This window comes from Lycorma delicatula, chromosome 1, assembly GCF_047948215.1.
Source record: "Lycorma delicatula isolate Av1 chromosome 1, ASM4794821v1, whole genome shotgun sequence".
Classification (NCBI taxonomy): Eukaryota; Metazoa; Arthropoda; class Insecta; order Hemiptera; family Fulgoridae; genus Lycorma; species Lycorma delicatula.
In genome coordinates, this window is record NC_134455.1 from 97,912,238 (window position 1) to 97,938,297 (window position 26,060).

A 26,060-nucleotide genomic window follows, 5' to 3' on the forward strand; every position below is an offset into this window, starting at 1 on the left:
ACAGAAACTCCAGCTTATCACCATCCGTCTACTGGATCTTGGAGAGGGCGCGAAAATTTACCTAATTAAGTTTACGTCCTTATCCTGATCCGTAAGGACATATAACTTCAAAGTATCTTAGTCTTCATCCTCATCATAAAAAATGTCAGTGCTCTGACAATCTCTGAGTACAGTGCTGCTGGGGATGGCAGCCTTAGAGTTCAGTCTCCGACACATCCCAGGCGTACGACTACAAGCCATTGTAGCATTGATGATTTTTTTAGTCAGTGACCCGTTGAGGAGGAAGACACATCCCTCCACATTCTTTTCAGTTGTCCTTTCCTGACGTCGACCTTGGAGTATGATTATTCCAGCGAGAGCCGGCCACCTCACCAACATCTTCAATGTCGCCAGACTCAAGAACCCGTTCAGTAGCATCATGGCTAAACTTGAACGTCTTAGTCTTCTTATCACATCCGTCACTAATGCCCATTAGTCACTTTCACACTAAGGTCAACAAAAGTCTGCGTCATTTCTGATGAGTCCACATAAATTCTTGCTTTTAAATTTATTATCCGTGAACGAAGAAAGAAAATCATCAATCGCGTCTATCAAATCCAGACCATATTTGTAAACCTGGATCCTGTCGCCAGCTGTAGTGTCAGTCGTGCCCTTCCATTTTTTAATCGGAGGGCTACTCATTTTTACCAGTATGATGGGCTGCCCCACCCACTCTGCATCACAGCATGACTCCCGATCAGTAGGGCGAGATTCGTCTGTAGATTGTTTACAAGTGGCAGCCAACGCTCCATCTTCTCGTCGGAATCAACACAGGAAGGTTTGTAGGCTCAGCCCCGTCTGAATCCCGTGTGGGACGTCTTTCACATTTTTGAGAAGCCAAGCTCATGGCCACAAGCACGTCCTCATCAGCGGTTGTGGGATTTCTGTCTAAACCACTAGTCTTAACATTTCTTGGGTAAGCACTCCTCGTTTTTGGTTTTCGAGTCAGGGCACCAGATTTCTTGGTTACTGTATCGTTATTCGGATCAGAAAAATTAACAAAATTACGCAGATACAAAGTTAAAAAAGTAAACAAAAAAGATAAACTAACACAATTTAAACAAGAAAATGAACAGCTGAAACTGTTATTAAACACATCTTAGCAATCGTAGGCTAGAGTTTGAAATAAACATCTTTAAGGCATACAATTTGATGAACGTCGAGATCTGAGCGAGTGTAGATGTGTTTATAGCGCTCTCCATTTTCACATTTTCATTGAGTTCATACTTTATATTTAATTGCTTATTTTCGTTATCAGTTGTTTCATTTATTGTTTTGAGTTGTTTCGTTAATTTTTGTTGCGGTTTTTTGGTTTTTCGTTCTAGTTCGTTTGTTTAAGTTAGTTTGCCTTGCGGACTACTTTTTTTACCCGTAATTTTATATACGCTTAGTGTTTTGTATTAGTTCATTTAATTTAATGTTCTGTTTGCGTTTATTAATGTTTCGTTGTTGTTTAAGCTAATTACGCTGTTTATTTTTTATTTTGTTATATCTTAGCCTACGGTTGTTAAGGGCGATTTACCGTAGCAACACAGCTGTTATATTGTTAACTTTGATGTTTACATTCGTGGTATAGAAGTTCTAAAGTCAAACTATCTTGATTAGTTTGAGGTTAAATGATTTTATACAGTTTACGTTACAGTTTACAGATACTGACAGTGCGGCTAGCACCAACCGTGAAGTTCATCGCAGTCAGTTGCTAGGCACCTAGAGGCTGCTACAAGGAGTTCGGTACAGGAGGATGTGTCTGGGCGTCGCCAGCAACGAGCTGAGGCCAAATATATGGAACTTAGTGATGACAGTGATGCGCTGAACGAGTGTGACATTGACTTTCTTGCTCTCCGGTTGTTTCTACTGTCGAGAAGATAGATGGTGTACCGGTGGGGAAAACTTTAAAAAAGGCGGCAGCTGCACTCCACCCCGAGTGTGGAGGAGCAAAAACACCCTAGGGCGGCAACTGTGGGCTCAAATAGAAGTGACTTCGTTGTCTGTTACAGGGAGTGATGTCCTGTGAGGAAATCGGTGCGGCCTCCAACCACTACGGTCGTGTTGAAGGCGGCGGGAAGATAGTACCCGAATCTTCTCGAAACAGTGAGGGATAACGTGTCGCCGGGAGAAGCCAACATTCTATCTGCAGGTAAGGGTCAGGGAATGAACCTTCACATAAGAGTTCAGGATACTGGTGAGGTTGGTGTCAAGTTGAGACAACAAATACTGGACCAGGTAGTAGGTACCACTGTTACAGCTGGTAGGGGCGTTCGGCGGGTCCATTTGCTGATGAAGGACGTCGACGCCCTTACCTCGGAGGAGAAATTGTTACGTGATACGAGGAAGACTGCTGTGGATTCGGTCACTATTTATGTCCTCTCCCTGCGACCGTCGTATGGGGAAAATAAGTTGGCGACTGTGGCGGTCCTGCCATTGCTGGACGAGGAACTGCTAAAACTTGGTCCGCTTAGTGTTGGATGTATATTTTCTCTCGTTTCGAGGAGGTCCACCGAGCAACGCTACTATCGGTACTGGGGCATAAGACAACGGGCAGGTTCCTGCAGCGGCCTGGTAAAACGGGACGTTGTTTTAAATGTGGAGCTGAGGGGCACCTCCGGAAGGACTTTCTTTCTCCTGTTTAGCCTCCGGTAATTACCTTTCAGATAATACTTCAGAATGAATGAGGATGGTATGTATGAGTGTAAATGAAGTGTAGTCTTGTACAGTATCGGTTCGACCACTCCTGAGATGTGTAGTTAATTGAAACCCAACCACCAAAGAACACCGGTATCCATGATATAGTATACAAATCCGTGTAAAAATAACTGACTTTACTAGGACTTGACCTCCGGATGGACTACCAAATGTAGGCTAAATGTTTGCTATGCAACACTCGTGGGCATTCACTTTTGGGTCGGAGCTGCAAGGCTAGCAGCAAAATATGAGCCCCATCGTCTTTGCTTGTGGAGGGCCTACGGTTGGCACTGCTCCGTCCAGGAGAGGTGGACCGCTTAGGTGTTCTACTCTCATTGATTAAACAGGAACTCTTTTGTGCCTTCAACATGGAGGGGGAGGCAAAATAAGACCGCAGTCCCAGTGAGGGATTCCTTTGAAGTCCCCATTTGAGGCGTGGCGTCAAGACCGGAGTCTCGATGGGTGGATCTCTTGGTGTTCCTTATTAGAGACATGGCGTATAATTAAAAGATCGGGTCCTGGCTACCTGGGGGATCTTTAGTTTCTGAGGAAAGAGTTTGAGGCGACAGCCCTCCCTGGATTTGAGTAAACGCTAAATTGCGAATCCAGTTCTGGTGTTGGGGGATAAATCAATGATGCACACATAAAAAAAAAATTAAAAAAAAGGTTTTTAATCATTAAGAAATAATCAGCAAAAAGAAATAATAATGCAGAATAATGTAATAATTGAAATATAATAAACTCTCGGGTAACCAAACGAAAATAGGGACCCAAAATTTTAGGAAACGTCTGACGTGACACCAATAACTCAAAATAAAAACACAAGAACACAGTAAAAAAACCAAACAAACAGCAAAAATAACAAAAAATAAACTAACAAATACAATAATAGAAACCGAACACGTTTGTACCATAGAACTTTTCAGGAACTGAAAAAACACGTCCGGCCACCACAGAACTTGAAGATCAACATGTTTTAAAACTAATCTGATTTTACAGAACCCTCATTATACATACTTCGTGAAAACCTTATTTCAATTTATTGATAATGATTATTATATCCTTCAAAAAAATTTAAAACGAATTTTGCTTTTCTGTAATAGAAAATCTATTAAAATATACAAAATACTTTCCTTGAACCAATTTCTATTTTTTTTTTAATTTAATGCTAAAAAATAATTTTGGATGAAAGAATAAATACCTACCGTATCATATTTTTTGGATTATTTGGATCTCAGAATTAATTTTGAATGATTTTTACTGTTTATGATTATTTTTCTACCTATAACGTTATTTTATTTATCAGTTATCTGTGCTATGATGAGACAAACCTTTTTTGTGGAAAAATTATTCTCGGAGAACTACAATCCTATATCAGTTCTAAATTCCTGTTGCTTTTGTACCTTCGCTGCACGCCAGTCCCATTGAAATTCAGGTGCTTCCTAGATCAAAATTTTATCAAAGGTGCAAATTAAATAGTATCATAGAATCAGTATAATTCTCAAAGAAATCCTGTAGAAGTACTGGGACAGATACTTGTAGGTTAAATAAGTGGTGCAAACTAATATATATTTGAAAAAGTATAATAAAGCATGCGACCAAAAATAGTTATTTTCAAACTTCCTACCGCGATTGAATTTTTTTTTTTAATTCTTTTATTTACAGTCTCAGCAACAATTATAGTCTTTAGCGGCTACACACTATCACGTAGTATTACATAAAACAACAAAATCATAAAGAATAAAAATAAATAATAAAGAAACAGGAACAATAAATAATAAACATAGACAAGTGACAACAATAAATACAAAATAAAATACATAAATCAGATAAAAATCACTAAATAGTATTCTTCATTCCACTGTAGGAGAGGAACCACAACAGCGTTTTATAACTTCGTTCTGTTTTAATAGAAATTTCATAACCGAACCCAGGTCTAAGTTTTGTCGGATGTTTCCAAAGATAGGGCAGTCAAAGAGCAGGTGATCATTTGACCTTGCAAGCCTCATAGATCTGAGGAGAGCCAAGTAGGTGAGCGTAGGTAAGACTGGTGTGTCCAATCCTTAGCCGAGTTAAGATGATTTGGTCTCTTCTGTTGCTCAGGGAAAGAGGTTTCTCGAGAAAATTTTCCCAGATGTTATGCAGCGCCGTGGGAGGACTTAGCAGTCAGAATCTATTCCACTGAACCCGCAATTTCATACGACTGATCTCATGAAGTCTCTCTCACATGTTGATTGTATTCGGATGCAATTTATTGCAGCCTATATTGGCAGCCTCATCGGTCTCTTCGTTCCCGAGTATGCCACAATGGTCAGGAATCCATACCAGTGCCACAGTCTTATTTATCCTTAAAAGGATATCATAAATAATCTGGACGATGGATTCAGAACATTCAGCTCAAGCTCTCAAGTACACTCCTAGAGTCTGTAATTATTAAGAAGCTGTAATCGCTACGGGTTTCGATAACTTTCAAGGCGGAGTAAATTGCAAAGGCCTCGCAAAAGAACGCAGAAGAACAGGCATAAAGTGTATGTAATATCTCGGTGTCAGGAAGAATAATAGAACAGCCACATCAATCGGCCAAGACAGACCCGTCTGTGTAGATGAGAGTATACCCATTGTACTTCTTAGCCATGATTTTAAATTGGTTTCTAACATACTAGAAACTTGTGAGCCGTTTACCACTTCCAAATTGTAAGGATACAATCTCTGGAGACGCGCGTAGCCAAGGGGCGCCGCATCCTATTCCCTTTTCAAGGATTTTCGGGGCACACACATCTAGTTCTTGGAAATAGCGAAGCAGCCTGAGACTGAAAGACTGCGGTAAGGACGTCCTGCTTTCAAGTAGCAAAGTGCGAGCGTGTCTGGTCATTTGCCGTGAGCAGTTGATCGCGTGTTGGTCTTCTGTTTCCTCCTGCAACGTAATGGGAGTTCATTGAATTCTACCAGTAAGCTTGGTGTAGGGAAAGTGGCAAATGCACCTACTGACATGCGAATCCAGGTGTTGTGCAAGGGGTCGAGTATGCCCTTAATTATCTCTTTCGTAGTCATATAGTACAGACCCGTATTGTAACTTCGAAAGAACAATGCTTCTGTACGTGTTCAGGATGATGGATTTATCTGCACCCCAGTTGCTAGATGAAATGAATTTAAGGACATTAATTCTCCTTAGACATTTAGCCTTGGTGTACCTATTGTGGCTCAAAAAGGTCAGCTTCTCATCAAAGTTACACCAAGAAGCCTAGTCTCGTTTGTTCCCTTTATCTCGCCTTCACCTAAGTGCAGTCTCCAAGTCTTTGCATCCAACTGGTTGCCTAGAGAAAAAAATAACTTTAGACTTGGTTACCGACAATTTAAAATCACTACATTCTGCCCATCTGTGCACCGAGTTCAACGAATTCTGCATTATTTTCCTCGTAGTAATAATTTCCTTACCTCTGCAGGTGATAATGATGTCATTAGCGAAGATGCATTTCTTAACTGGCAGAGTAATAACATCAGCCACCCCATTGATAGCAACTAAAAAGAGCAGTCCATTTAGAACAGATCCTTGTGAGACTGCGTTTTCAATTTTGAAGATGTTTGAAAGGACTCCATTAGCTTTAATACGGATTGTCCGTTAACTCAGGAAATTAGCTATGAAGCGCACCATATTCCCCTTAACATCCTTCAGTAACAAGGTAGCAATTATCTTCTCACTCCAAGCCATTTCCTAAGCCTTTTCAATGTCTAAGTTCACAGCAAGGAGGTGTTCCTTGGAGGCGAATGCCTCACACGTATATGTCTGTATAGATATTGAGTCCATGGTTTATCTCTTTTCTCTGAATCCGTATTGGTATTGGGACAAGAATTTGATTCTCTCCAGATGCCATTTCAGTCTGTTATTTATCATCTTCTCTATCACCTTGCAAAGGGTGCACGTTGAGTAATCGGATGGTAGTTCTGTGCTGAAGTGATGTCACGATTGGGCTTAGCCACACGGATGAGTACAGCCTTCCTCCAGACGTCCGGAAACACTCCTTCCTCCAAGATAATATTGACCAAGTGTAAAAGGTGCTGAAGACCCTCATTAGAGAGTTTCGGTATGAAGACATACAGTATTCTACCAGGTCCAGGGCTAGAAGACTTTAAACGTGAAAGTACATCTCGTAATTCACTCAAAGTGAGGGGGGCGTTCAGATCCTGGTTGATGTTGTTATTCTGTCGAAATATGTACTCTATACTAAATTCAGAGCTATTTTTAATCCCCAGGAAATTGTTATCAAGGTTTGAGTCGCTCGAGGTCCGTGAAAACCTGTCACCCAGAATATTGGCAATGTTGTAAGGGTTGTGAATTACGCGACTATTCTCAACCAGATCATATACATGCTTGGTCTAATAGGTTCCCTTTATTTTTTTGATCTTGTTCTATGCTCACTCATATGAGTGTGTCTATTAAGCGAGGCTAGGAAATTACACCATGCTAGACGTTTACTTTCTTTGCATGTTCTTCCAGCCTTCGAACGTCGATTTTTATATTCGACAAAGGTTGCCTCATTCCGATAATGTTTGAATCTGTTAAAAGGAATCTTTGACGCCTGCATCGCTAATTTGTATTTATTGTTCCACCAGGGAATACGTTTCTTACTAATGAATCCAGACGTTTTGGATATACTGAGTTCAGCAGCACGCATCACAAGATCGGCAAAATCCTTATCGTATTCATTTATTTCAGCTCCGTCACCTGTCAAATGTAAATCTTCAACGTTTTCAGTAAACAGTTCCTTAAATCTACTCCAGTTAGCGTGCTGCAGTAACCACCTAGGGTTCGCTCTTTTTTGAATACCGGTTACACTGCAGTGTTTGATCGCTATATCAATGGGGAAGTGGTCACTGCCGTATAGTTCTTGTAGTACTCCACATTCGTAGAGGTGGGCTGAGAAAGCATCACTGATTGTTAGATCAATGGCACTAAAAGTCCCATATGAGCTGTTGAGATGTGTATATGAGCCCATGTTAAGAAAAACAATATCCGGCCTCTCAAGGAATCTTTCCACTCACTTACCCCTAGCGTCCAACTTTTTGCAGCCCCAGCTGATGCTGTGAGCATTACAATCAGCCAAAAATAGTAATGGTTTTGGCAGTTGCCTAACTACGTCCGTCAGTTTCTCTACAGTAAAGTCCCGACTGCTGGGGAGATAGATATTACATACTGTAAACGTTCCAGGAGCAAGCTTCAACGTCACAGCTACAGCTTCAAGGATAGTATGCAGATGAATTTCTCTATAGACTAGTTGATCACTAATGAAGATGGCTACACCACCGCTGGCGTGGGAGACGTACAACTTGTTTTTGAGAACGACATTGCAACCTTTCAGAACCACGTAGTGGTTATCCTTAAAATTATTGTGTTGCAGGCATATCAGAGAAGGACTGAGTCGATTGATTAAAACCTGCATATTTTTTTCTTTCTCGGGGAGGAGTCCATTGATATTCCATTGCAGGATTGGATCACGAAGATGTCTGTATATATGAAGTTGTCTGAAAGGGCGGCTAAACACTACATCAGCGACCGTCGAGAGGTAACTCAGTGGTACTGTCATTACAATCCTCATCAGACATGCTCGTAGCTTCAGCAGTTTCAATTGACTCAGTATTCGAGACGCGCCAATTTATTTATTACACGCGTGAACCTATTTTTAATAATTCTTTCTGGTACTTTCAGGTATGTTTCCAGAAGCATATACATATAAAAGTTTCATTGTATTAGATGTGTAACCTCGTGATAACTCTAGTACTGCTGAGTTACTCCTGCAGCGTTCCAGGGAGATTTTGAAGTCTACGAAATTCAAGACATAAGGGTAATTTTTGGCTTGCAAGATATCTTTTACGGGTTTCAGGCTCGCGACAAGCCTGTCATCATCTTTTTTCTGGCTTCTTAGATCTTGTTTTGCTGACAAGTCTCTGGGTAGAGGATCGTTTGGCACCCCTACTGCGTTTCCAATGTTTCCCTGATGATCGTCTGTGCTAGAGTTGGTAAACAGTGACCTCTTCTGCGCCTTACTCGGAGCATCTGGAGGTTGGTAAAGGCTAGAAAACCGATCTCTGAAATGTGATGGTCTGTACTCCCTTGAGATGCTCCTAGGCTACACGACTTTCCCTCTTGACGGTTGCAATTATTTGCTACATGCCCTGGTTTTTAAAGAGGAAACGGGATACAGCATCGGCCGAGAGGTATATCCAGTACTGTGAATCATCGTAGGTTAGGTCCATAGTGCTTGGTAACTATGAATCTTCAGGGTGTACATGTACCTAGCGACGAAAACTCAGCACATGTTCGTAGCCCGGTTCTGGGACAGCACCACGCAGGGAGGTAATAGCCACCCCAAGACGGATGGCAGAACGCTTAAGTTCTTCCTTTAATACCTCATTCGGGATAACTGGGCACACATTAGGGAGGACTACTCTTTTGAATGTAGTTAACAAAGGGCAACTCTCAAGGAGGTGTTTCCCAACCTTAACTTTATTGCGTTTCTCGGTAATTGATTTAACAAGATCACTATTCGCCAGGTAGATACACACCCGTTTCATATAGATCTTAGATGCACGTATGATATTCTTAGGAGTAACCAGTTTTCCAGTGACCACGATATATACACTAATCAGAATATCTCCTATGGCATCCAGTACGATGGCTTGAGTTTTGCTAGGATAAGTCAGTTTCTGATTACGGTGGCGTAACTTCCTGGTCTCTTCGTCATTCCCTGAGTGATCAGCTTCATTCAATTGGTCACCATGTTTATTCAATATTGTCTGTGGTTCCATTTTTGTTTGATGTCTTCTCACAAACCTTTTACAAATCTTTTCTTGTTCGGTGACACTCATAACTATTCCCTTGTACTCAGAGGATGCAGCACAGTTGAGATATTTGCTTACGACGATCAGGTGAGCCGAACGTCGAAACAGTTATACTTGGAAGGTTATGCAGGATTATGTGCCTACGTTACCCCAATTTTGGAATATTAATGCCCTAGCAGGCTATATTAAATATTGACTAGTACTTACCAGTCCTAAGACCAATTTAAACACAAATAAAATAAAAATATGTAGAAAATAGGTCACTTAAGTAGTACGACTAACACGTCACATAGACAGCTGTTCATGTTTGAAAATTTTTACCTTATTCTTATTATGAAGTTCTTTATTTCGAATGACTTGTATTTTTTTAGGCGGCATACCTAAGAAATCGGAATAATGAGGGCTCAATTTTTGGGAAATGCTTTTAAGAAATTAATTGGTTGGCGAGTCAAGTAATAAGATATCTAGGTTTAGTAAAATTTCTAATATAGTAACGTGTACAAGGTAAAACCCGTAAAGAAAGAAAAAAATCGATTACATAAAACTGTTATGATAATTCCGAACGGTATTAATTAGGTCACTACAAGACAATACAAAAAAGTATGAAAAATTGAATAAAATTATTCAACTTACTGATGACTACAAAAAAAAAATATTCGTTTACTTTTTCACTTTCAAGTACTATCTTTCCTCCGAAGATTGCCAATCTTCATCGTTATCAAAAGAAACTAATCTACGTCGAGCGAGAATTTAAGTGGCAGTTTATCTGACTCATCAGATTTATTATTTATAAATTATATCTTCTACATAGAAATAGTATAAATTTTATTCATATTTTTGATTGGAACGGCTGCTGTGCTTGTTTCTTTCTTTTCTTAATAATGTAAATTAATTTTGTATTTTTGATGGTGCACTATATATATATACATATATATATGTATAAGTATATATACATAATCGTGGGTCTTATTTTGTTTTAATTTTACCTAAGATTCCAAATTAGATCTTTTTTTTTTACTTCAGGTATATATTTTGATTTTAGAATTTACATCTCACAATGAAGTAACATCATTTGTATCGAAAAGTAATATTTTTACTTTCTTTAATCTACTGATATTTTTTGAGGGAAAATTTCATTGTTAATGATATTTTCTATTTACAGTTTATATAAATCTGAAAATATTTAAAACATTTAATTTGAAGTTTCTATTTTTCACTTTAGTTTAGTTATATGTAGAAGAATAGAATCCAATCTTCATCCAGAATGTTCGATACTCAAAATAATTCAGCTAATTGTACTGTAAAATAAAACTGGCTAGCTTGATTTTTATTTATACACACCTTTGGGTTTTCTATATTTAAAACAAAAATGTATGAAATCTTGTTCTGATTCAAAAAAAATAATAATATACTAAAAATAGTACAAGGTAAATAATAAATTACGATACCGAATAAATTAATCAACATATTTTATATGTATACCGATTATTATTATTATTTTCAGTAATACTTATCACTGTCTAAGATTATATATTATATTTATAATATTAAATTCTGTTTTACTGGTGATAAATTTGTCACGTTTTTTTTTGCCGGAGGTGATGAATAATATATTAATAAAGTTGACTTGTTTAAAGATGAATTAATTAAAATAAATTCAATTTAAAATTTATGTCACCTTTAAAATATTTTGATCTCATCTTAATTTTTATTAGTCAAGGGTCTAATGTTACACTAAACATCATATCAGTTTTACTGCTACAAAATACTGCTTAAAATTAGTTATTTAATAAAACGTCAAAATATACTGTAATTATTTTTCATTGTTATTCGAATTATATAATATTCAAATTAAGAAAAAAACTTGGTGTAAAATAAATTTTATTAAAAAACTTAAAATAAATAAATATGTATATAATTTTATTTTTTTAATAATTATAGAATTTCATGAACATTACAAAATAATAATGTTTTTTTTTCTGATTTCTACTATGAGATATTTTTTATTTTTTGATAAAATTATTATGTTTACATATTTGATTTTTATTTTTTTCCGACTGCAAGCGGTGATCTGTCTATTTCGGAGGAAACAAAATTTCCCTCAAATAATTTATTACACTGTTAATAAATAGAGCCCTTACGTTTATGGCTCGAGTTCTAGACTTACCAGAAACAATCCTTGAAAAACTTATGAAAGTAACTTTCATTCACAATTATAATCCTTTAGGAAAAAGACAACTTCGTTTAAAGCATTATATTTTACAGTTATGTGATGAAAGCAAATGATTTTTTATACAAAATGAAAGTCGATTGCTATAGATTACTGAAAAACTTACCACAATACATCGTTAAAATTCAAATAAAAATTAAACAACTGCAGAAATTTTTTCATAAGGAAGGACTGTTTCGAGGAGGGGCTGATAATGATTCTTTTGCAGTGGTAATACATGGTGGGCCTTTTTACACTTTTTGGGCTTCCTTTTTACCCTGGGCTTCCTTTCCTGTGACGTCCGCTTTGTAATAACAGCATTAAAATTTCTTCTAAAATTTATGTTGGTAATAATTTAACATTTTAATGTTTATTTTATACTTTTGAATTCGTAGAGGCAAAAAAATCTGTTTATTACCACAAACATTGTTGCTAAACTATCACGTCTTTAAAAATGTATAAAATATGGAAAAGTGTAAAACCTTCGGATTCCGCATATTTATTAACAACTCTAAAAGAATTCAAATTTTTTAACAATCTGATTATCGATTTTATGATTTATATTAGCAACCGAACGTTTGATAATATTTTGATAAAAAAAAAACCTGTTTGTAAATTTCTCATTAAACAAACAAAAATTTCTAATCAGGAGCTGGTCCAAACGGATATGGAATGCTAATCATAAATCCGTCCATAAAATAAAATAAAACTTAAAACTTAGACCCATCATTAAAATAAACCCTTAAACACGCCCGATTACAGAATCATACAGCAGCAAGGGACACTGTCCAGGCTCTACGATTCGAAGGGAGAATTTGTGAAACTCCCGCCACTTTTGCATTCCATTCCATTCCTAATTAGGCACTTCGTCGGATTTATTTAAACAGAATATGAATTATTATTTCGTCAAACATTAAACATTAACGAGTTTAAACATAAAACCCGTCAAAGATATGTTTTTTTTTGTTAAGCCGGTAAGGTTATGCAGCTGTTGCTACTGAAGACTTTGCCGTCGATGGACTACTATTTAGGAGGAAAGTTATGCGGAAAATTAAATTATGTAAGTAAAGAAAAATATAAAAAATTATTGTAAACTTTGAATAAAATTTTGAGACATGGAAACCATGGTGATCTTATACTGTAACGTCCAACCTTCTTAAGCAATTTTAACCAAAATGAAAATGATTTGTGATAAAATTAGTTTTATTATTATCCATTCGTAAATGAAATTGCCAAAATACAAAACGAAACTGATAGAGTAATGTAAAGAAATTATCTACTAAGTACAAGTATGTGACTTTTGAACAGAAAAGAAAAGAGAAAAACATTTTTTGCCCTAACCCATTTTTGGTGCTTGAATAAATCAACAACCATCAGAAAGTACCTTCGTTAAGAGCATAATTTATGTGAAAAAAATTCAGCAATCCTTTGAGAAAACTTTAGATACGGGACACAAGAAATTTTCTTGCCCCTTTGACCACTTGTCTTGTTGATATGAGGATAGTATTTCTGGTGTTTAAAAACTCAATCCAGTATTGATCTGAGTGTATAGTCTAATTGAAGTTAGATGTGGGAAGATTTTTTGTGTGAAACCTTTCCGGTGCACGAGGATCGTACTTCCGATAATTGGTTAATTTGATATTTGGGGGTTACAATTTATGTTAAGTGGTGGTGGTTGAAAGAGGCTACACGAAGGCGATAGTAAGTTACGTAAATACTCTGATGGAAATGTCTGCCGAGGCATTTGCATCGATGGTATCCTGGCAGAGGCTAAACTGATGATGTGTTCAAGTTGAACTCATCATCAGTTTGGCATTGAACTGATGTGTTCAAGTTTAGAAAGTCTAAAAGATGACTTCCGGTAAAAGCTATTAAGTCTAGGAACCGAAGGGACGCTGTGACGACCGGAGTCGTTACAAGGCGGGTGCTTTCCCAACGGGGATCAGGATGCCAGTTTGAGTATGACTAAAATTGAATCGCATCAATGCCCCATATACAAAATTTATGTTGCCAAATTTACACGGTCAATCATTTCATATGGTGTATAAATATTAAGAAAAAATAGAAGATCATAAAACATACGTACCTACATCCTTCAAGAATTGTTTCAAGTTTTATTTGTTTAGAAGGATTATGACTTTATCTAATATCTAGCAAACTCTCATCATATAAAATTTGATCCGATTAGCATGCTTTCTCTTATATAGTATTATATGGTTCTACAGTGCAACTATGTAGCTGAGTAATAATCAAGAAAAAGTACTGAACTGATTAAAATTTTATTTAAATTTAACTAAAATAATACAGAAAATTTGTCAGATTTATTTTCAAAATCAACCGGATGTAATAGTGAGTGAGTGAAATGGTATTAAACATTGAGGGCTGTTCTCTATCTGTTAATATAATAATTTGCATCATCTAATTTTAGATCCCTTAATTCATCAGAAATATGTCTAACACTTTTTTAAGTTTTATAATTTTATATTTTTTAATATTGTTCCTTGCATAATTTGTAAGGTTTCATTTATTCTATTTATGTTTTTTTTTTTTTTTTGTAAAAATCTTATTTATTAATATACGTTTTGTGACAAGATTAATAAAATATACTCATCAACCAGACTGGTTATTCTGAGGGTGGGCTATATTTAAAAATGTATAACATATTAAAAAAAAAATCAATATTGTAAAGGAGTAGAAATTCTGCCTTTCTATTTTTAAATATGTTGATATTTTTATTTTTATTTCTGTTATGGGAGAGGAAATTATTGATGGCACTTAATTCCCGTAAAATTTCCGCTCTACCGCCGCGATCCCTCACACAATATTAACTGCGCTTCCCGTCTACAATATTTTTTTCACTGACTTTTCATCTTCTCAGCATGATAGTTACACAATTATCTACTAGGATTCTGTAAAAAAATGATTGTTATCTATACCCAGCTGCGGTAGAACTGTTACGTGTTAGATTATTCTATAAGGAATTATTTTAGTGGCATTCTAAGTTTAAAACATTTAGACTGGTTACAAAGATGCAGTGGAGTACTTGTACAATTTTTCGTCTTATGTATATGGTAAATGGTAAAAAAAATTTCAAAATATAGATTAGTGGATTTTTATATAACTAATCAAGCAGAGCATTATAAAAAGTCTTTGGAAACTTTTTAAAAACGGTTTTTGATTCATAAAATAATATAATATCTATGTTAAACTTTTGTGTATTTGTTATGTATAATATATCACTTAATATACTATCCTTATCTAAAATCATAATAAGAAAAAAAAAATGTTAAAGTACAAATATTCTTAAAATATTTAAAGTAAATTTGAGGACTGTTTAATGTAAATTAATAAAGAACACCATTAAATGAAAAAGCGATGGTTAGATATTTGAGAATAGCAAACAATATTATTACGATGAAGAATATTCGAGGAATTATACCGCGTTATAACATAATAGAACGAATTAAAAATGCTACATAGAAATGAAGATCCAACTCTGGAGGCTGTGATGAAATTTCTTTGAGCTCTATTACAATATGTAAATTTGTCAATATATCTTTATTTTTAATTTGATAATATGATTATTATTTATTTTTTTTAATAATAAAATTATATTTATATATATATATATATATATATATATATATATATATATATATATATATATATATATATATATATATGTTATAATAGGTATACGTTGAAGTACTTTTATACCTAATGCTTTGTTTTTTTTTTAATAATATTATTTGACAGGAAATTACAATGTATTTTTTTATTTTTATCTTGACGATTTATTTTGAAAACCTTGATACGAACTGTTTTAAAATTAGACAACTGGAATTTTATTGACATAATATTAAACTTTTGCTGCTTAATTTTATACTTTTATTTTATTTTTGTAAATTATAACCGCTATAAGACCATAATATAATTTTACTCTAATTTAATTTTTTTGCCCTATATTTGTTGTAGCTGTTGTGAAATCATTTGATATCCTTGTAACTAAACATAAATTGCGCTACAATGCTAACAAAGTTGGCCAAACTCACATTCAGAAACATGCAGGAAATTGAGGACCTAGGTTTTCAGTTTTAGTAGATTAGAAGAGTCAGTCTACTGATGGTCGTACACTCATGGTATTTTTCAGAACGTTAAAGGATTGCAGAATGCAAACTGGGTTTCTCCCATCGATATATTGCACAATTTTTGTCTGGATATGGTGCTTTAAGGGACAAGTTGATTAGGTTTGTTTTGGGCTTGGCCCGATCTATAGAGTTGATGACATTTCGGACTATGTTCTTTATGTTTCCTCAAATATGAAGCTTAACGTACTAGGAATGTTATAGAAATTGAGAGGATAAATACTTTTCTGGATTTGAAAGTCAATTGGAAATCTTGTTGAGAATGGAGGAAAATCACTGGCTGTCTAAGTTTAATATTTATTAGCCCCCTCTCTATAGGATTAAGGGGTTTAATTTAGAGTAGCAGCCCAGAAAGATAGAAACCCGCTTGGGCTCTTACGTTGCCAAAATAGACGTTTTGGCTTCGAACCCCGTTTAGTTTAGACGTTCATTTCTCTGTTATGGATCTGTGTGTGGGAGGGTGAAGAACTGATCTCGTTTCCGAGAGCAGACCAGACTGGAGGTAAGCTGGGTTAGGAACTCTGTGGTAGATCTGCGGTATGGGAGAGTGAAGGAATTGATCTCGCTCCCGATAGCCGGACCAAATCGGAGATTTACTTAGTTAAAGACACTGGAATTCCCTTTGAATGATTGTAAATTTGTGGAGAGAATTTTCTGCTCTGTTTCTTTATGAATTTGTTTAATAAAATGCACCTAGGAGTGTGAGGGTTGAAAGTTGAAGGTTGAAATTATCGCTGTGTCGATCAACAGTTTTCTGACGTATGAGAGAAAGCCCTTTGATATTATGTAGATTAAAATTAATTGAAAGTTTATTATTAGAGTCAAAATTTTCAAAGTTTGTTTATTTGTGAATATTCCTATTGGGTTAGAGTGTGGCGCAGGGATCACACAACAGCGAACTCGGTCAAACAGTTGTGTTGGCTACAAAGTAGGACGGAAGAGCAATAGTGTCCGAATAAACCTACAGCGAAGGCAAAAACCGAGCTAAATCACTAATGAAAATTTCAAGGCATTTCCATCGGTGGGATCCTGAAAGTAGCTAATTGATTACGAAGATATATATAAGTGTCTGAAGGTCAATAAGACGACCGCCGGCGCCGGTAAAGCCCACTATGGCTAGAAAAAGATGGGATGGTGTGGCTGCAATCGTTACAACGTGGGTGTGTTCCCCCTACGGGGTCAGGATGTCTTAACTAACAATTTACACAACATATTCAGTTGCGTTTTTATTATTGAAAATTTTTTTTTTGTGTATAAGTAATTCCTTTTCTTCTTATACATTATTTTAGCATTCATTTTTTATAAAACGTAATTCAGGATTGCAGTTACAAATATTTTTAATTACAGATAAAATTACGACCCCGAATGTGATTGTAAGCTGCTAGTTTTGTAAGCTTGCTGGATTGTAATGTGCTAGTTTCCATTAGATATTATTGTCTGAGCCTTTTTTTTTTGTTTTAGTTGGCTATTCCCTCAGCCAAAAATAATGTAAAGTTAACTCATTAAAAAAAGGATTTTATATTCGTACTTAAAGCAAAGTGAGATAAAATACAGATTTGTTTTTGTAAGCTAAAAAATAAATAAACATTGGTATGGTTTGCAAAATAAAAAATGTAGCAAAAATAGTATAATTTTTTTAAGAAGTTTGAATGTTTGTGTAAACGCTATTAAATTTTTCGTCACGTTTTCATTATAAATACTTGTTTTCTGCTGACCTGGAAAAAACTTCAAAATCGATAACCTTAGTCTTTGTGAAACGATATCAACATTGATGAAAAGGATCCAGTTTAAAGTTTATTTCCGTTTCTTTCAATTGCTTTGTAATATATATTTATTTTATTCCATCTTATACAGACGTGTAAAAATAATTAATTAGTGAATAAAACTAATGAGATTCTTTCTTACACTAGTGTCTTGTTGATTTTCACACTTTATTTCTTAAAAAATGCACTGGTGATTTTTTTTATTTTTATAATTGTGTTTTGATTTTACATTGCTAATCTGAAAATTTCTAAGAAAATAGATAAATATTATTAAATAAATTAATTTAAAAACATTATAAAACGTGTTTTTTTTTTTATTATTTTATAATTCAACCTATCGATAAAATTAATTTTGTATTTTAATTTTAAACACGGTTTTCGGTTTTTTTATTACACGAATGCCCAGAAAGAAGTGTATTGTATTTAGAGTGTATGTATGTTTGTTCCACCATAGCATTTCAACGGCTGAACCTATTTAAATCCTTACGTTACCGGGAGTGTCATAGTCTTCATAAATTTGTATATATATGTATGCAGGGTAATTTAGCAGGTTATGCTGATACTTTGGTAGCTCATGCTATACGTAAAAATAAAGAAAAAAGTCAACATTAATATAAGTCTGGAAACGCTTCGTTAACGAGTTACACTGCCGAAAAATATCGCCCAGATTTCATCTCCTCCAGTGAAATGAAGTCAAACACTAATTATTGGGACGCATAAATGTAACCTAATTTGATGATTTTATATGAAATATAATCTGAAAAATTGGAAAAAAATTAGTCCGAAAACCGGACGAATAAAGCAAAAAATGGGATTCCTAGAACGCCCTTTTTTACGTTTGACTTGTAATAACTTTTTTAAATTACCAATAAGCAGACAAAACTATTTAATAAAGCTTGTAGAATATTTAATTATAATTTTACATGTAGAATGAGCTACCAAGATATCTGCAAAACCCGGTAAATCACTCTGTATGTATATTTATATATATATATATATATATATATATATATAGGCGCGCGCGATCGTGCGTGTGTGATTAGATAAGTTTAAAAAATATTGAAAAAATACTATATACAACACTATCACAAAACTGATCTTTAATTATCCTACATTGGTAATTACATTGGTAATTATCCTATATTAAACAGCAGTGTTTGTCAGCAATGATTTTTTTGGCAGTCTTATTTTTTAATTTTTATATTTAGCTCTTGTTTTCATTATTTTAACTTTTACTTCCTTGTAAAGAAGTGAAGGGAAGTTTTGTGATAGCAAAAAAGTTTGGTTTTCAGACTTCAACGAGTGTATCCATTTTGACCCTCCTTGAAGTATTTTGTAATACTAATTTTCAACTATATATGATCAATATAATAACAATGATAATAATGATGTATATCAATGATAACTATAGTAATAATTGATTTACGGGAAATATATTTTTAACTACTTCATTTTAATAACTTAAGAAATGACTTAAAAACTATTTTAAATAATCATGATTATTTCTACTAAATTGTTGACTCTTATTCATTTATTAAGGTGCACTTTATTCATTACATTTTACAAAATCATGCATATATATATATATATATATATATATATATATATATATATATATATATATATGTAGTGGAATACATCCCAACAAAAATTATTTGTAAATAATTTTCAGTGTAATATTTAAAGTACAATATAGTATTATCCTTTTATTATTATCACTAATCTACTACTGAGATACAGTTAAACACAGTACCTGTGCCTGTTTCTGTGTTCATTTATTTAAATAAATGAAACTTTTTTTGTGATTTATAGTTGTACAGTGTTTAATAAAAATATTAATATACATTACAAAAAGGTTGCTGTTTATATTTCCATACACTTACATTACAATACAATGTAATCAAATGAAGAATGGCGTATGACTTGATGAAAACTACAATGTGTGAAGGACGTAATATGCACAAGCTATAAATAGCACTGTGCAGGACATGAGACAAAATATTCAAATTTAGTTTAATAAATAAATTTATAACTACAAATTTAAACAAATGTCACTGAATTGATTATTTTTTTTTTATCTAATTTCCTTGATAACTAATGTTTTGTTCTTCTATATTCAGCTCGAATTCGGTGAGCTGTAACGTGTGAGTGTGAAGGATGTATATAAAGTTTTAGTCATATGACTGAAATGGATCAAGATTACCTTGGCTGAAAAATACGCAGATGGACAAAATAAGTGAACGGAAATGTGGCCCTGTAAATAATTTATGTTACAATTTCTTTATAGGTTATAACTACGTTTATTAATACAATACTATATAGAACAATTATTATTTCTCTAATCAATATTTTATTATACGAGAAATTATTGTTAAATGTTTCTAGTGTTAAAATTAGAGTCAAACTTTTTTTTTCTATTTTTGTTGCAAAGGCCATGAATCATTAACAAAGCAGACCTATTTAAAACACCCTGAAGTTACATCAATAACATTAATAAATAACTCTAATTTTTAACACCAGTTCCTTAATCTGATAATTATCTATATAAACTTGTATCTATATAAACTTATGTACATTTCAAATATCAGTCTAAATTAAATCATTCTCAATTGAAATATTGAGAATAGTTGATATTATTTCAATTGAATTATTAAATTGAAATAATTTCTTATTTAAATAAGAAATGAAAGAAAATTTTGGTATAGTTTCCCCTGTGGTTATGAATGCTGGTTTATTACATTTTCTAATCAGTAGAAATTAACTAAAAATTATGAATATTTATATAATTAAATCAGTTATCGTTAATGTATAATATGAATTCGAAAATATTACATATCAGAATTATTTAATTAATTTTACCTATATTAAATTAATATTTTAATTTAATATAAAAAAAAGCTTGTCCCAAACTAGCTTCTATCAATATTTCCCTTATAATTCTGGAGATTTAAAATAGTTTTTCCTTTGTAAAATCAATTTATTACCTTAATAAAATTTAATGATTATATGTAAAGTTAATAAAGCTATAGAATTGACCAGTTCATGGCACAGACATTCAGTCTTATGCTTTAGGCAACCGAATGGGGTGGTGACGGGTGAAATGCCAAGCAAACCAACAGAACTGACCAGGCACCTATTGAAATATATGTTTTTGAAGTTACATGCAAGAATTTCTGGGAAAAGTAGAAAAATGAAGGGTAACGAAACTGGAAATAATCTAATAATAGTTTTTATAATTGAATAGTTTGATGGTGAAAATTATTACAGTAATAATTTAGTAGAATTTTAGAAATGTTTAGTGTGGATTTGTACAAATTTATGGTCTTCAGTGTAGATCAGCGGCAGAAAAAAATTACATTAACCGAGCAAAAATTTATAAGAGGATCAAACAGATCGGGGAAAACAAATGTCACCGATATTTTTTCATCATAGGAGAAGACAGATAGAAGTTCGGCTGCAGCTTTGCGCATTAATGATCATATTTGCAAGAATTAAGCATAAAAATAAAGGAAATTGATGCGATTATTTGTGAGAGTATAGACATTGTTATTTGCATTATCGATGGTAAGGTAAATTAGAGCAAAGTGTTTTCAGGGTGGATTTCGAGACAGTTGACTCAAAATCACAGAGACACTAAAACACATATATGCTCGGAATTTAATAAATGGTTTTTGAGAAAGGTAATGCTTTCTTCGGTCGCATAATAACTTGTAATGAAACTTGGATTCATCGTTTTTAGCATGAATTCAAACGTAAAAATGTGGAATAGAATCATCGAGTTGGCCCGCCAAGTAAAAATTCAAAACTTACTCGTAAGCCGGTAAAGTAATGATAACGGTGTTTTGGAATTATAAAGGCTGATTTATTGCGATCATTTTGATTAAAAATCTGATGCTGATATCACATGACTTCCTTATTTGCCTTATTAAATTACATATACACATTCTTCGCTCCACTTCATTTAAACTTATTTCATTTGAAAGTCAGATACGATCCTCCAATTCTTTAATAAAATGGACAGTCAAAATATTTTATTGTGGTGGATACCAAATTGCATCAAAATTTTCTGTGGTGTCCGAATCAGCATTTTATGTTAGTTTATATCTTAATGATGTTTCACGCCGCTCAAGTGGTTATGAGGTGTTAAGTTAGAACGTGTGGGATCCGTCCATACACACATCGGTTCGAATCCATCTTCATATACAAATACTTTTTTTTTAATCTAAATATATTGATTTATTAATAATTATTAATCTCCGTAAACATTTTCGAATTAAAATGAAAAGTACATAAAATTTTATTTCACTAATAACTTCTGATTTTTTAAATGTTTTTTTTTTTTTTTGTATTATTGAATTATTATTTATTGTATTTTTTTTTACAAGCAGAGGTTAATAATTATTAATAAATCAATATATTTTAATTTAAAAAAAAGTAAAAAAAAATATGTGTATATGAAGTTGGATTCGAAACGATGTGCCTCCTCTTAGAAGATCCAAATATTACAATAATTAAAATTTCATTTGTCTATATTTCTAGAACAAATGAAAATAAGTACCACTTATGGTTATGGATGAAAAGATCTCAATGAAGGCTTGTTACTGAGTTAAGAAAAAGGCCAAAATCTTTTGGATTTTAGCGTTTTTTAAAAACATTTGTCCAGCCGAGTGCAATCAAATGCGAAGATACACAACTAGGCGTTACAACAGTGTTAAATGCAAATTTTCAAAATTCTGCGGCTATTCGTTTTTGAGTTACGCGAGATACATACGTACGTACAGATGTCACGCCAAAACTAGTCAAAATAGATTCCGGGATGGTGAAAATGGATATTTCCGTTGAAATCTGAAAACCGAACTTTTTTGCGATCACAATACTTCCTTTACTTCGTACAAGGAGATAAAAAAGTTTAATGAAACATGCTTATGAGTAAAGATCCCCTGGTTACTCTTAAATACGAAAATCGTCTGGATGGTATCGCTTCTCATACCACTCAAATGACGGAAAGCTATATTAAAATCGATCAGGAGGTGTTGCCTAATCCAGTTTACCATCCCGATCTCGGACAATGAAATTGTTGGATCCTCTGAAAGAGCGTTAAGGTGGCACGAAGTTAAGGAGGAGCTCAGGAATGAGTGTAAAAGAATAGATCAGACTAGGAGATGAACAATTCTTTATTAATGAGGTAAATAACTTTAAGAAGGATGGAACAAGTGCCTAAATGTAGCCAGGAATGATATTGAAAATTGGCCATAGTTTCATTATAATTAAGTAAATTATAGTCTTTCTACAGGAAATTGCCTCGTTAATTATCGGTAGATTCTACTATCACAAAAATCAGGTTGGTCTTGTGCCACATCGTTAAGGTTATGTATGTTATGTTATCATTAACTACTTCTCTCCATAGTCAAAGAAATAATTATGGAAATAATGTTTTTTATTTTAACTTATTGTGAACCTGAAATTAAAAAAAAAAACGTTATTTTACTTTTTAATTATCATAAAATAAAACGAATAATATTAAATATAAATTTCATAGTCTTAGAAATTTCATAATATTTATTGTTGAAGTCCAAAAGTATCAGCTTATTTTAAATCATATTTGATCACCATAAATTTAATGTTTTTTTTTTCTTTTACAAACCATACAATAACAATTAACTTTCTACCTGTGATGTGTTATACTGTAATTTTCATCAGGTAAAAACTAAGCTTGGTTTTATTTGTAGAATAAAAACAAAAAAAAATCCGTTTCGGCACACCAGAAGGCGGAAGTAGATTTCTCCGGTGCTAAGTTGGGGATAAAAAACATGCCCAACCTAAAGTTAAGAAAAACTTAAAATTTACTCAATACGATTATGGTTACATGTGAAAAATAGTTTCACATGTTTAACATACGACATGCACCATCTTATTACAATTACAGCAACATTTTGGTCATCCCTTGCCGTAAGAGTTAATCATATCAAATATTGGTTCAGATAAAAGTTTTACGTAATGTTCATTGGACTAACGACGACCTTAATCCGATTCGATAATGTGCCTATTAAGGAAGGTATGATTCTTTTTTGTCTACGAAACCCCATTTTTTCATCCCACTGGGTCAATGGTTGGTGATATAAAAAAATTATTTTTATAAGTTTTAGGCACTTAACCAAAGAATAATAGCAACTTTAAACGAATTCGATATTTTATTTAATAAGAAAGTTATAGCGATATTTTGTTTTTTCGAAAATGCCCCCCCACTTCCACTCCGTTGATCTGATTTTGCCCGTTAACGAAATCAACCGAAATATTGGGACGAGTTCATTTTAAGGAACAAGTTGAAAGTGATTGTCGCAAAATTACGGTAGGTATCATGTCCACAAGAAAGTGAAATATATACATAAACCTTTGAACTGACGGTGGTTTTGGGGCCTGGGAATGTGAAATGCAAAGATATGTCGAAATTTTCCGAAAGTCGAATCATGGTACCCATTACAACAGGTTGCTTTCTTATGAAATCAACCTAGAGGAACGGGTGTGATTTTATTAATACGAATGAGAAGCGTTATGATAAAATTCTGAGAAAAAGTCTAAGATAGAAATATAAAATAAGCAAAAAAATAATGAAATCTTCTACCGTGTTGAAACCGTTAAAAATAAATAGGTAGAAATAGTTGTAAAATATGGCCTAATTCAGTCTAGTTTGCTACAAACGAATTAGTGTGTAACAACAGAAAGATTTTGATTATATAATAAAATTATCTGTAGAAAATTTTATTTTAAAATAAAATTGAAATTTTACCTAATTTTTCTATGATTATCACACTTGTTTAGATTTATGTTTATCAACCGTTGCTTATCGAATTAATAATGTCGTTCACTTAAGATTATATAAACGATTGTGTAACATTTTATTTAATTATACATGTAGGTAATATAATTGTTAATTACGGAACGTCGTTTTAATTTCTTATTCCAGTGTATAAATACGTATAACAAATTTTACCTTCAAGGATTCCTACTTTTTAGATCTTAAATGAAATTGCAATTCCTTAGAAGATTTAAATGCAATATAAAAGCAGAGATTTACAGAATATTTTAAATGTAATGTAGGGGGTGTGGTAGATGGCTGCCGGCTCTGGAACGTGATCTATACCGCTAATTTCACGCATTTTGCATAAGCGTTACCGTGACATCCATTTTGAACGCATTCGGCTCCTACAGATTCAGTAATAAACAGCTGATGTTTCGCGTGCGATAGGCAAGGCAACGGTTGAACACCTGTCAATAACCTACTGGTTTCCACATCATTGTTTTTATCAGCCAGCAAGGTAACTGAGATACGATGACAAATCGTTATGACGCAATTTCAAGTGAAAATGGAGCGCCGAGCCGCTAAAATATCAAAAAATTGACGACGCATTGTGTTGTTGCACTTTCTCCTGGGAAGGATCTGATTTCACGCCTACTCTTCTTTGTTTCTCATGTTATGGTATTAATCTTCTTCGTCGTATTTCTTTACAATCTCTTCACTCAATCGCTGACTTATTGTAATGAAAAACTTTATTATAAATATTCTCTTTTTCAATAACGTTTTAAAGTATTTCTTAAAAATTTGCTTTCATTTCGTCATCATTGATTATTCTTATTATTATTTTTTTTTTTGTAACTCGTGATTTTCTTACTTATTTATATAAATCACGTACATTTTATTTGTAAATTTTAATTTATTTCAATGACATATGCACAGCCTATTATCAGTTTTCATGTTGGCATGAATCGTCGTATACGATCATAAAAGTTTGATGGCTAGACGGCTAGGCAACACCGAACATGTATACTAAGGAAAGTATTTCTTGCTCAACGTACTGTTATTTCTGATAATTTTCTCAATTACGATGAAAACATGACTGGATAACGATTTCCATGAATAGATTATTTTTTACCTTCCTTCGGTTTTAACAATATTAATAAAAAAAAAAAATGATACGAAGGACAATAAATGTTCATTCCTTACTGACTAAATTTCACAAAAATTGTGAATTTTCTTCCCACCAATACTAAGTATATAAATATTCCTACGCGTTTGTTGGGTATTATAATTTAACGGTTATTGACGACGTGCCACAAATCAATTACAGAAATTCCCGAAAATTATAAGCATCCCATACTATTCTAATTCGGAATTTTAAGAATAAAGTGAATGCCCGTTGCCTTGCTGAGCAGAATATACTTCTGTAAATAATAAGCTAAGTCTTAAGTAAAACGGGTATTTAGGCTTCAAGAGCATTCAAAACTCTCTTTACGATAAAATTTCGTTCTATAATGGATTTCCTCATTTCTGAGATAGAAGTTCCGGTTAGTGCAAATTGTACCTTCAATCTATCATAATTATAATAA